General features: G+C 33.8%; 1 protein-coding gene across 1 annotated transcript in view; it reads left to right on the top strand.

Annotated features, from left to right (window-relative positions):
* The window catches only part of LOC138321794 (uncharacterized), a 108284-nt gene that overhangs the window by 644 nt on the left and 92691 nt on the right, over positions 1-14949 (top strand). The window lies entirely within an intron of this gene.

Below are 14949 nucleotides of genomic sequence, written 5' to 3'. Positions count from 1 at the left end.
AATGTTTCCAAGTATCAGTATCAATTCTATAGCTTTGAAGATACTGATACATCAATATAACTTGTTTAACAGGTTTTTTTTGTGTTTTTGTAAATGTTAAAATTCGTGTGAGAGATATAAAACAAATAATGACATTACTCTATATGTATATCTATTGTCTACTGCCAATCTATCTGACCTCTGACCTTAAAATATACCAGATGTATTTGCTTTTCTCCGTTATATTTTACATCCATCAATGTAGTGAAAATGATACCCGTGATAACGTATCTGTTTGCTTCAATTAAACGCTGACATCACTGCTGATAAAAGTTTGATATAGTGAATCAGGTCGCATCCATCGTATTTAGACATCACAATGATATGTGTTATATTGTAATTAGTCTATCGATTACTTTTGACTGCTTATATAATTACGTAATGTGAATGAAAATGATTGTTCGTTATCAATGAAGAAAAACAGTTATTAATAACTGAAAAAAACTACACGAAAGTATAAGCATTCCAATCATATTTTTGTTCATATATCACATGTGACAAATTCCTTACAAGTCAATAAATGTTTTTTTAGATATTGATCAACACTTAACGTAGATTTAATTAATTAAATTTTATCTTGGAAGTAGCACATGTTTATATGGAGATATTTCTAATGATAAAAGAAAAGTACACTCAAGTTTCATGCTACAGAATCATTTTAAAGCTAAGCTATACATGTAGTTCTACTACTCACGAACACCTACATATGATTCATTCTATCACCGAATTTTCTTTGGCGACAAAAAGGAGTTACTTCCCTTTGGAGGTAAACCCTTTAAGTCATCCTTAGTTCTGAAATGTGTCGATTTATAAAATACATATGATGATGTAATGATCATTGTGTGTTATGAAACAGATAAAAACGATAAATACGGGAGTTCTAATAATGGAACAAAACATATATCATAGATAGACGTAAGGGGAGTTACATGGCAAATAAATTGTCAAGGACATCAACAACCTCTCCCTCACCGCCCGGAACAAGGCATGTTGATACAAGGAGGAGTCTTTTATTTATAATAATATTTATATACTATAAATACTTGTATGTGTAAAATCCTCGTCCCTCTTCTTTCCTTTTCCTTCTTATTTGTCTTCTTCAGTATCCGTCTGTCTGTCTGTATGAGGGTGTGCGTTTGTGTGTGAGAGATGGAAGAAGAGAGAGAGAGAGCAGGAAGATGCCGTATATGTGTGTGTTATAGATTGCTATTTGTTTAAATGTATGTATGATATGGTGCTATCGATGTTCTGTTATGCTAAGTATTTGTGTGTTATACATTGTATGTACACACATGTTTTGTATTATGTGTAGTTACCATAGTAGGTATGCTTGAATACATGCAGGAATGTATGTATGCATGCATAAGTATACATGTATGCTTGTGTAGACATATGTTGTCATAGTATGTTTGTATACATATATCTATGCATGCATGTATGTGTGCATGTATGTGTGACATGTGTGCGTGTATTTGTGCATGTGCATGTATGTATGCATGCATGCATGTATGTATGTTGTGCCATGTTAGTATGCACACATGCATATGTTATGCAGAGAAACACTATGCAATGTAATATTTATATATGATGTAACATAACGTATAACTTGATGTCTGAGTGTTGTGAGTGAGTGTGTATGCAAATATGTGTTTGTTGGTGTACATTATACATACTGTGTAAAATGTTTGAAAAAAAAATTAAAAAAAAAGTTACATGGAGGACCTGACATCTTCGATATTACAGCACTATGTACTAATTTTACAAGCCCAAATTTCATGAATTAAAATAAAACCATAAATTAATATCAAACTAATAAGAAATAACGATTGGGATATAAGTTGTATATTTAATTGAATATATACCATAAAACCTTTAAAAATACATTCCATGTGCATTTGTCAGTTATATAATCTCTAGCATCGTTGTATCAAAACACGTTTTTCCTGCGTTTTAGTTAAATAAGATATGACTTTAAAATACATCGTACATTGTATAGTGACTAAAAGCTTAGATATATAAATCTGTATTTACAGCTAATTTACATTAATAGCATATCAAAGCTAAAGTCAGTAGTTCACAGTTCCCTGTAAGGAAAGTACGGTACAAACCTTCACCAAAAGTACAGAATAAGAACACATAATGGAGTAGATGTTTATTAGACATTGTTCAACTGAAATAATAAAGTTTAACTTACTGCATCTTGCCAGAAAGTTTAAACCTAATGAAATAGTAAACACCTTGTAGTCTCTAAGGTGATACGTAACTACAAAGGAACAATGTCGCTACAAATGTTGTTTTATCAAAGTGATCAAATAAGCTGAAATAAGTGAATATAATTATAATTATATATAAAGTGAATCATCAGAAAAAGTAATAAGCCTAGCAGTTCTGCATGTGATATGTAAGTATAAAGGGAAAATGTCATAATAAAAGGAGTTCTTAAAAAGTGACTAGATGACATAATGGTGTTTGCCAAGCATTGTTGACATGAAATAATTTTAAAGGTTTAACAGTGAATCATCACTTGTGGATATAATAAAGAAAAGTAATAAATTTAAACCTAGCAGTTATTTAAGTGATATGTAACTATAAAGGGAAAATGTCATCACAAAAGTTGTGTTATCAAAGTGATTAGATAAACTGATATAAGTGAATATAATTTCTGTTCGTCACAACAACCTTATCACCACACACAGATATAGCTTGTGGATTGTCGATACCGTCCGCTGTCGTTAACAGTTCCCTGACGTTTGTACCGTCCCCTGACATCTGTACCACGTTGTGTGTTTCCACACACATAGACGTTACTCTCCCCGTCCACGTCCACTCCATATGCGATCCTTACCACACCGACCTTCAACACGTCCTTGTGTAGATTGTCAATAGACAGACTACCGATGACCGTACTGTGCGCTGTGTAGGTGTAGTAAGGGATGAAGAGAGTACCAGTACGGCGGTCTTGAGATAACGTGTATATATAACTAGGACCTTTGTGTAACATCTGTGCCTTACCGTCCTTTGTTACCCGGTACACTTCTTTACCTTCTGTACTCATATTGAACTCTCCATTTCTATACGTTACATGGTTTCCCAATGTTTATTACATTTGATAATGTAAGTTTAGTGGGTGTAACTGTCATCACATGTACACCATTACCTATCGCAACTGCAACTGTAGTGTTGTCTACCAAACACAAATCCCAAGGTTATCCATCCACCTTCAACTCATCCACAACATCTCCGTCAGTGTTGATTAATTTCAGCTTCCGATTGCTGTGATCTCCTACAACAACCAAACCGTCAGAAGTGATAACAACTCCACGAGCTATACAATAGAGCTGATCTGATTTCGTTTCTATTTTCACTTTTCTTACTTCCTTAAGTTTACATTCTGATAAAAATTTGGTTTAGCCGGGAATATATGTAGATTTTCTATGTTGCTTCTGGACGATAATTTTACCAAAGTTCACACTTGTCCCATTAAATTCTGTTTCGTGCTTAAGACTGACAGCGGTGTTCGTCATCCTCATCTCTTTTACTAAATCATTCCAAGCATCCAGCTCTGTTTGTCCTCTCTGGTACAATACAATCGTACCCATGTGATCGTTCTGCTGCCGGGCTGTCACAGTCGATTCCATTGTATTTTGCATAGCGACCTTCAGCCGTTCACACTTTTGACTTGCCGTCTTCAGATGTCCACTCTCCTCTTTGTACTTAGCTATCAAATCATCTGTGATTTCCTTCTTCATTTCCCTCATTCGTTGAATGAACCTTTCCTCCATATCGTCGATACTTTGCAATGCCGACTCCTTGTCGTCTGCGATGCTCTGTAAATATGTATGTAAGTTCTTTACCAACGATTCCAGGGAGTCAGCAGCCTCTTTCATATAGGTCGTCCTTTCCACTAGTTTTGAGTCTTTATCCAGTGTCTCGCAGTAATCCTCAGTGGTTGCGACTTCTTCGCATTTTCTGTGGCCGGTGGTTACACATTTGCTGCAGCCAAATGAATTGTGGTCAACGCAATAGTAAGTAATCTTCTTCTTGTGCTTGTCACATCTTTTTGATTTTTTTTCCGTTCTTGGTAGAAAGTCAGTAGAAGTTATAATGCCTATAGCGTCACAGTTGGTGTGTATGGTGATTCGAACTGCTTTTTATTGTATCAGCTCTATGACAACTTTGTCTACAGGAAACTGCTCGGCCCATTTCTCCTTATCCTCAGTTTTATCAACAGGGTGAGTAAGCGTTCTACATACCGGGTAGGTAAAGGTAGTTGCCGTATCCCTCTACCCCGACACCTCACTGATGATGTAAGTACTCAGACATTCCTTACAAAGAGAATGGTGACATGGTAGACATCTTGGCTGGTGAAGCTGTTCCAGACAGATAGGGCACTCCAGGAGGTGTAAGTCCGTCTGGTTACCGTCTTTAGGGACCGATTCCTGATTTGGACCACCTTCTGCCATGACGTCATCAGTCACTAATCAAGTATCCTGAAAAAATATATCAGGATGATGTTATGCAATATTAACAAGAGGTCCATGGGCCTTTGCAGTCATCTGAAAATCATTTCAGCAAATTATAACTGGAGGGAGGGAAACAAATATTCGGTGAAATATTGAAACCAAAACAACGGTGTTGGGCAGAGTCACTATACAAAATATTTTCTCATTCCCAAAAGGTTGCTTGATAAAATTTGGTCATAATTTATCGATGTTTTTTTGACTACTAGCTTTTTCCAACTTCCTCATCTTCTACTATTAGGGCCCCGCCACGTCTGCCCCAGGGGAGGTCAGAGCCAACATTTATACAAAATCAGTTCACATTCCCCCAAATATGTTTCTAACCAAATTTGATCAAAATCCAATAAGAACTTTATGACTATAGCGTTTTGAAGGATTTTTTTCTCTATTTCCCCTATTGGGCTCCGCCTTCCCTGCCCCTGGAGGGTCAGAGTCACCATTTATACAAAATTTGTTCCCCTTCCCATAAAGATACTTTACACCAAATCTGGTTGAAATGTTTTCGAAACTTAATGACAAGTAGTATTTTGAAGTATTTTTTCTCTATTTCCCCTATTGGGTCCAACCCCTCCTGCCCCAGGGAAATCAGAGCCATCATTTATACAAAATCTGTTCACATTACCCCAAAGATGTTTCTGACCAAATTTAGTCAAAATCCAATGAAAACTTTATGACTACTAGCTTGTTCAAAACAAATTCCTCATCTTCCCCTATTGAATGAGAGTGTTGATGATTAGTGACCGATTACATGACTTTAAGAACAGAATACCAATTTTTATCATGTAAATATTAAATACAAAAATCTGAATCTGTTCTGACTAATTTTGCCCTTTAAAGTACCCTCTGATATCGATGCCCTTAAACTTCATTTTTATTCTCGCACTTCGGCGATCGCTATTTCCGGAACGCATACAGTTCAGTTCGACTACTATGATATTGTCTGTTTAAGATTCTCATTTATGAAACCCAGTTTTTATATTATAGAATGTAATGCATATACTGTTAACCAGCTTTCTCGCACGGCTATTAAAGTTCGCGATTTCCATTTTAAAAGAAGTTCGCAAAGATTCGCGAGTTAAACTATTGAATGATAGTTTCTATCAAGATAGAAGATGTAGATATCAATTCGCGGAGATTAACGTTCGATTTTACTTGAATCACGAAATTCGCGAAAGTAAATCGCACGCGAATATCAGTTGGTTTACAGTATTCTATATATAATAGAATTTCCTGAATTAATTCATTCTGTATTATAACATGAAAGGCAATTATATCATATTTATTCCCGTTTATCATTTAGATTGTTAAATGTACTTCATTTTTACTGAAGTATGGGATGTTAACATATTGTTATCAATAAATCGTACTAATAAATTACCTTGTCCATATATGTGTCGCTCGCATGTATCTATCATAACTAAAATAACCGACCTAAATCAGGATATATACAAATATTTCATGGGCTACATGAAAACCTCGTGCAAACTTCGGCCTCGTGCAATATAACATTTGTTGATTACCACCACCTCGGGTTAAATATTATAAACTAGAGCACAGTAGCCCATGAAATATTTGTTTAATTACATAATCAGTTGGGAAAAACAAGGAAAACAAGTTCCAGCAGAACATTTAATGAGTATAAATATCACTCAATAATAAATAAATTCAAACCAAGAGGAGTACACGCGTTTACATCATTCTGTTAATGGTAGTGGATATGAACTGCGTCCACACCAGAAAAGTTCATAACAACTTGATGACTTTCATGTTTCGGAATATTAAATACTGTAGCTGGTGGTTGGGGATGTATAGGAACGGTACCATCACGGCTGGGCATCGAGTTCGTGATATCATTCAGCAGCATCGCTTCTTGGCTGTCAGTCAGGGCCATAAGATCCATGTCGGACAAACCATCAGCAGAGCTGAACTCTGAAGAAAAATAATATAATACTAAGCACCTTTGACATTATAATATATCAGATGGCTATAACTTTTGTTGATTGATGTTGCTATCAATACAGTAACCAGTTGAATAACAAACTTTCTGAAAATTACAATTTTTAACAATTTTCCTAATCATACCTGTCATGTTTCCAGAGCCATTAGATGGATCTTGTTCTAAGAATTGCACCAAATCACTTGCATTGTCAGTCACTCCTTTCTGTCGTTTACTTGGCCCTGAAATTTACATATTATCAATTTATCACATAATACATGTACATATATTCCATAAATAAGTAGGCTATTGATATAATATTGATTTTCAACCCCAACAGATATATGTTTAATCATAAAGACAAATACAGATATTTGATTAAAGTAAGTAACTTGATGCTAACCCCAGGAATACTCTTTTTGAAGATAATTGTAAAACGTTTCTAGTGTGTGCTTACCTGTGGCTGTAACTGCATTTCCAATAGCTTCCGCCATCTTTCTTTTGTGGCCCTCGTTCGTCCTTGCATAATTGGCGAATACTATTTTCTTACTTGTGGCCAGACACTGCCATTATGTGACGGGCTTCAAATCCTTTCCCGTCTAAAAGTGTGACTGCTGTGGCACGAAGGCAATGGTTCGTGTACGTATTGGAAAGGGCGGCGTGAGATGACAACATCTTCATTTTGTTTCGAATTGTGTTTACTCCAATTGGCGCATTTTCAAACCGAATGTCACCAACTGATATAGTTTTTGGCCTCCGCCAAAAAAAAATTGACATTTGGGATTTAGGTGCGACAGATATGACATGAAGGAGTTCAGAGGACAGTGTGGACTGTCCGGGATGCCGTACATTCGTCCTCCTTGGCTTACATCATTATCACAACTATCTCCACGGTGATTTTTTGTTTTCATGTCCTTCATCTGAATATATTTAGGATTTCCAGTACCTTCACCGCAGATTTTGAAGTCGCTTTGTTTTAATGTGCGCAAATTTTCCCTTCCTCTGTTACAAAAATACAACATAAAATCAATGAACACCTTGTTCTGGAGTCCAGCAGGGGTATGGATATGTTCCTCTAAGTAACAGTAAAGTTTCGTCAAATCTTCAGTACTTAATGGCTCCTTGTGTTCCGTACTTTCTTTGCCTTCATTTTTCAGCTTTTTCAACATAGCAGTAAAGACGTTATTGGCCTCCTTGAAGTTTTCTCCATTAACAATATCAACATTTTTTGACTTTTTGAAAGATTTTTGGAGTCCATACCTTATAGAGATCATCGATCTTTTGCTGTCAGTTCACCTTTTTGATTTCTTGACGAAGCATAGAATCTTCTCAGCATCTCTTTGATTTCTGCTACAGATTTTGCATTCAGTTCATTTAAATCAGTTCCGTACACATGTAAGAATGAATCAAAAATCCGCTCAGCATATCTGATTGCCTTTTTGGTGTTCCTTCTATCAGCAGCATCTAAAAGTTCAGCAATTTCGTTTTCGTCAACTCAATGAAATCGGTCGTCTGCCGTCGCCATTTTGCTACAAACAGCGGTGACGATGACGTCTGGTGCGAAATTGAACGTAAATCTTCTGTGACGTCATTATTACGTCATATTATTACGCGCGATTTCTCGGAAGCCTTCTACAAAATTAAATAACAAATGCGACGTGTTCCTAAAGCCGTGCAATATAACATCTCGAACCGTGCAATATAACGTTTCCATGGCAGCGTGCAATATAACATCAAACCGTGCAATATAACAATGTTTTATTAAACGGCAGGGATAATAGTTGAAAATATTAAATTTCCTTATATATAGATATGTGTAAACAAATTATGTTTATCATTTAGATTGTTAAATGTACTTCATTTTTACTGAAGTATGGGATGTTAACATATTGTTTTCAATAAATCGTACTAATAAATTACCTTGTCCATATATGTGTCGCTCGCATGTATCTATCATAACTAAAATAACCGACCTAAATCAGGATATATACAATTAATTCTACGTTTTTGTACTTAATGATAACTGTGGTCATGATATATGTGACTATGGATGTATTTAAACACAAAATTATAACTCCCCGACAGTATCAAACAGAAACGTAAACAGGTGACAGGATGGCGTGTCTGTATCGACGACCTTTGAGTGATATTTGGGTATACTCGGGAATTCCTGTTATCTAACGTTCGGAAAACCTCTGCGGATTTATTTTATCAGATGATAGCTATCTTATGGTTTATTTTTCACTTTAACACTGTAATTAACGCCAAATAATTGTGAAAACATCTAATTCATTTAATGTTAGATAACATTTATAAAGTAATGAGAACAAAAACCTAGTCGTGTGACCTGTTTCTACCGCAATTATTCTTCAATTGGTATCTCCATAAGCAAAAAGGCACTGATTGCTATTCCAAAGTCTTATAACATGAAGAATGTGTTAACGAAAAATTACATTTATTGTAAATAACTCTGCAATATGTTCCCATTAACTGAATGGTACTAGACCAATGAACTCCTCGATCTATATCTGGATGAGTCTACTGCAAAGTATCATTTATTTCACGCCATATCATTAGCAAACGATTAAATAAAATAAAATAAGACAGTTATTCTTTATTTCGAATAATGAATAATTGTCTTTACCAAACCAAAATTAAAGTTAAACAATTATTATAAAAAAAAAATAAAAAAAAATGTAATTGTATTTGAATTCTTATACTTTTTTTCCGAGATCCCAATCAACTTTTTATAATAAAGTAACGATCTATGACAGTAACTAACTGCCGGTTATATGTTTGGCGCAATTTTAGCCTCATCTTTATATACAATGGGTTCTTAAGTTATATGTGCCGTTATATTCTTTCCACTCCAATCAAGGTACCAACATTTTAGAATTACAATGCTTTCAATGTACAGGTTTTAATTTTACGAGTACAAAAGAGAGCTGAAAATGATTTTTGGCAGTACTGCCAAAAATAATTATATTAACATGTGTAATGAAATGAGTTCATATGGTCAGACAATGAAGCTTTATTGTTGTCCACAATTTCATTGCACATTTTTACAGTATTATTAGTAATTGTAAAGTGATTCCTGAAGGTATGTATCAATCTAAACGTGTATAAGGCATAAAAAAAATTCACAGTGCATAAACTATGTGTTCCAACTAACGTTTAACGTTTATAAGGCATTATATATGTTTGTCTGTCCATTTGAATGATTTTCACAGCTTTATTCATTAACACGTATGGTTTTAAATAGATAATTTTAATGTCAACTTTTACACATCTTTAAATATTTTGCAATAAAAGTAAAGTTGAATTTTATGTCATCATTCATAATTCAAATAAATGACATTATTCACTTTCAATTATGGTTTCTGTTGTTATTAACCCCTTTTAACAAACTGAGCACATCCTTGCTGAGTCATTGATGCATTGCTAAAAAATCATTTGAGCGTTTTACTTACGGTACTTTATTTCCTGAAATCATACTTTCAGTTTCAGTTGCTCCCAAATAGTTACTGTTTTATTTCGATAAATAAGTAGTCATATTCAACAATTAAAAATATGAATGATTCATTTTAAGCCTATTATTATTATCATTGCTATTAGTTGAAATCTGGAAAGCACAGAAAACGGTAATATCTTCATATCATATACATAGAGTATCAGCCGTACATGTAGTATGCTAATCAAGGGAATTTTATTAACAAATCTATGCGAGATCGTTAGAATAGAATGAGAATAAAGATAAATATAAGAATAGAATACACTCAGTTCAGAGAGCGTAATCAAGGGGTGTTTAGATTGGAATGAAATATGCTGGTTGGCGTTGGTTTGTGTTTTGTGTTTTGTAAAAAAAACTAAAATCCATGCTAGCACAAGACTTCAGAAGGTAGTAACCACCGTAGTGGTTAAATGTTTAAGCGGTTTCTAATTTTTTAAGCATCATTTTGTAGCTATGTCTTTCCATGTCATTACTAAATATCTATGTTGAATATCGGTGTATTTTTACAAAGTAGTATCTGATGGGACGTTATCTAGATACACTGTACTATCAAATTTCGTAAAATGTTAGATTATCGTGGAATTTGGTACTGCTCATGCATATTCATGTTCGAAAAAGCTTAATGATGACATTATCTAGATAGCATCAACGTTTCTAAACTTTTAGAATTTTTGTGAAAGTTGATATTTATCCTGTATATTTATGTTCGTAATACCTTAATGATGATTCATTAATATATGTTTATATATAGGTTTGTGAGTTGAGTTGCGCATTTGTAAACAGGCACTTCACTGAGATACATTGACATTCAATTCGAAGACGAACATTATGGCTGGTATTATCTACGTTATTGTATTTATGCTAGGTATATCCTCCATGGCTGTCGCCCTGCGTGACAAATACGACAGTGGTGTAAGTACATTTTTGTTAATATTTCATTAACAGTCCATAACATGCTTGATAAACCCCGCTTAAATTTATAATTCCCTGACATTTTTGTACAAAAACGTGTTCACAATGTTTTTAAGATAATTACAGAAATACTGCGATATAGAGAATACCTGGTCAGTGTCTTAAATATGCTTTTTTATGTATTTTGGCGAATGTAGGAAAGAAAAAAGTTGATAGCCATTTATTTTCTTTCTGACCTGACCCATCATATCTATTAATACTTATAAATGGAGAAAAATAAACAGGAAAGTAGAACACTGCCTTATTCTTAAGGTTACGAATATATTTTTAATGCAAATGTATTTACAGATGTAACATCATCCTTTTTGAAGAAAAAGGCATTAGAATCACTAGACTGGTTCCCTCACTTTAGTTCTCTACTCTACTCCAGATTGCGCTCTGCTCTGTGTATCTTCCGCTAATAAGGAGGTTACTGAGGCGAGAACCAGTCTAGAGTTACACTTATATCTCCCAGGGTGCATTGCGGTCCCCACAATTTCAATTTGAATGTGGGGACCGCAATGAACCCTTGGAGAGATTGATTATGAACGTGGGGACCGCAATGAACCCCGGGAGAGATTGATGTTCGCAAAATATGACGTTACAATCAATACCTACCCACAAGGGAGGTTACTCTGTAATAAGTAAATACGGAGTCAGAATCATCCATACGTTTTGATTAATACTGATCTATGTCTTTACATTACAGATGTTTACATTGGTATGTTATTTATTTAATCATATATTTATTGTATGTTGTGGTGAACAGTGATGTTGGTGATAAGGCGATTCGCTGTTTCTACGTATGTGTAAATTAAGCACGTAACTGTTCTTGGAAAAGGCGTTGATGAATTTTAATAACTCATGTTTAATCTTTTGCTGGCTGTAACAAACAATATGTTTAAATAAACTACGATGTTTGTCAATTTATGCTTGCACCAGCTAACATGTCTGGTTGAGCTAATGAGGAAAATGTTCCTTTTATGTAAATATGAGATTTTCTGACCTAAAATTGATATTATGTATTATTAACTCACAAAATATATATTTGTGTCTTTACATATGTGCTTTATAATATAATGTAAAATATATTGTTATATATACATGTAATATATATTTATTGACCATCAAGTGTAGATCCAGAATTTTAATGTCTCTGCATGTTAGTATGTACAGTTCAGGAATATGTATCCGACCATCACCAGAAATTGTCTTGTACCTGTTGAGAGTTGAAATTATAGAAGAACACAAACGCTCTTTTTAATCAATTCAATATAAGCGAGGCTGCCGATTTAAACATGACAAAATAAATAAATATAGGTTTTAAAGACCTATTCCTACGATGAACGTCTTTTCTTGGATTAGTGTATAAGATATTGAGCATTGTTTTGTTTATTTGTTTTAGTGCTTGGGAATGGTAAGTACATTGCAATACTTTATGATATCAACTAATGCAACTCATCTATACAAGGATTCCGCAATCTTTTAGTACTGATATATCTGTTTTAACACAAAACACCATCAGTTGTTTAGTAGTGCAGCTATGTTATTGATTTTCATTAAATGTCCGGGGATTATAGCTTCTTCATTGTAAAACCTCTCATAATTTTTGGCCAAGCTATCATTTATTTAGGATCGATACTCTTTTCTGTAAAGTGTATTATTTTTGCGTGAATTTTAATTTCCCGGATATCGTAGGCGATTGGAATTTTTTCAATCAAAAGACTAAACAAGGATTCTTAACTATAAATTATAAAAATAAAAAAAGTACGTAAAATAATCGTAAGGAATGAAACTGTGAAAATAAGTTACCGTGAAAATAAGTCATTTCTGTAAAAGGTGAAAATAAGTTACCGGGAAAATAAAAATTGTCTCTGCAAAATATATTATTCTAGACGTAAGTTTCAAACAATAGGTAATAATCAAGTACATGTGCATTAAAATTCAACCGAAAAAACTTATCAAAACTTAGTTTCTGGTGGCCAGTCTAATATGTATGTGTATGTAATCGTAGATTCACATATCAAATGCTGATATTGCTTTCCTTTTCCTTTTGATATAGAAATTTCCTGATGTTTGTCTAAAGGTAGGTTTTCACAAAAACCGTTTTCTTTATCTTTTTTTTTTATCTTACTCTTTTAAAGGAAATAAATTTCAAATTTAGAATACATTAAGGTGAAGAAGATCAATCAACCTTGTACAACATTCGTATTTATTTAAGACAGAATATTTTCCTTCACTTCTAAACAAATAAACACAGGTAGAGACGGAAACATCCCATTTGCTTTTAGTTACCTAAATAGGCTTTTGATATGTATCAACAAAAGTTTGCTGTAGAACAGATATTTTGAGCTTAAATGTCAATCCGGATTTTCAAATTCATATCATTGTTACCTCTGGGAAATAACCTGTCAGAAAACAAGATTCTAGAAATTCATAATCAAGATTCTAGAAGGTAAAAATGTCACTGGGGTTCAACTTAGTTGGTTCCAGGTAACCCCGTTAAAAGAGATTTTAAGCAACAAATATGAGTAATTATGACTACAAAGATACAATGTAAATACGCATTGATTATGTGTTGTCCCAATAATTCTTAACCTCTTAACAAGAAAATAACAATTTAGGAGCTACGGGGCTATCGATGTTCCAAAACACGTGGCTATACAATGTATATCGCACGTGCATTGTGTGTTCTTGTTCCACACGAGATAAATAAGTCTAGTTCTCCTACAAACATTGAATATTGGATTAATACCTTTGTTACTATCAAATTATCGCTCAAAGATGATCTAACATGTAACTGTTTACGGATTTAAGGTAAACATTCATGTGGTCATCTAAGTTATATTTTGTATCTTTCAGCCTTACGAAGAAATGAGCATCGAGATGGTAATTACTTTTTTCTTACCTTTTTTCTTCTTTTTGCATAATAAAAAATCATTTGGTGTTTTTTTCTCCGTTTGGACATATCTTTATTTAATCTTAAGGAGTACATGCACATACAAAAAGGTTTTTTTATCTTCTTAGACGAAGATACAATTTGCAGGTTTCAATATATATTAATGACGTTAATGTGTATACAACCCTATATTAACGATGTAAATATGTATACAACCCTGTATTTTACGATGAAAATATGTATACAACCCTGTATTTACCATGTAATTGTGTACATAACTCTGTATTAACGATGTTATCGTGTATATAACCCTTAATTTACAATGTTATTATGTATACAACCCTATATTAACGATGTAATTATGTATACAACCCTGTATTAATTCTATATATAACACTATATTAACTATCTAATTATGCATTTTACCCTGTATTTACGATGTAATTGTGTATATAACCCGGTATTAATGTTGTTATGGTGTATATAACCCGGTATTAATGTTGTTATGGTGTATATAACCCGGTATTAATGTTGTTATGGTGTATATAACCCGATATTAATGCTGTTATGGTGTATATAACCCGGTATTAATGTTGTTATGGTGTATATAACCCGATATTAATGTTGTTTTTGGTGTATATATACCTGTATGGTGTATATATATGCAAGACCACACACTTGTGTTTTATAACGAATCAGAAAGCACGTTTATTGTTATGGTGTATTCAGTTCGCTTCGTCTTTCAAAAAACCGGTCTGAACCAGTTTCTCGTAACAAAGCACTTGCCTTGCCTTGTCAGAGAGAGGAGAGAAAATGCTACAAAGTGTAGATTTTGCAAACTATCTCGTTTTTTCGAATTGAGTCAGGAAATTATAACTCAAACAAGTAAGATACAGGTTTTGATATTTATATCGTTATGACAATAATTTTCTCGTTAAGATTTACAACACCCCCCACCCACAACTTAACGAACCAAGGTTTTTTCTTGAATGCATTTATGACCCTACTGATATCGAAAATCGAGAGGTAACATTGTAATATACATCTGGGTAATGTAACTCCCCAGTTCATTATGACGTCATCAAGATGGCCG

This window comes from Argopecten irradians, chromosome 4, assembly GCF_041381155.1.
Source record: "Argopecten irradians isolate NY chromosome 4, Ai_NY, whole genome shotgun sequence".
In the NCBI taxonomy this organism is placed as follows: domain Eukaryota; kingdom Metazoa; phylum Mollusca; class Bivalvia; order Pectinida; family Pectinidae; genus Argopecten; species Argopecten irradians.
This window is presented reverse-complemented; position numbering and strand designations above follow the sequence as displayed.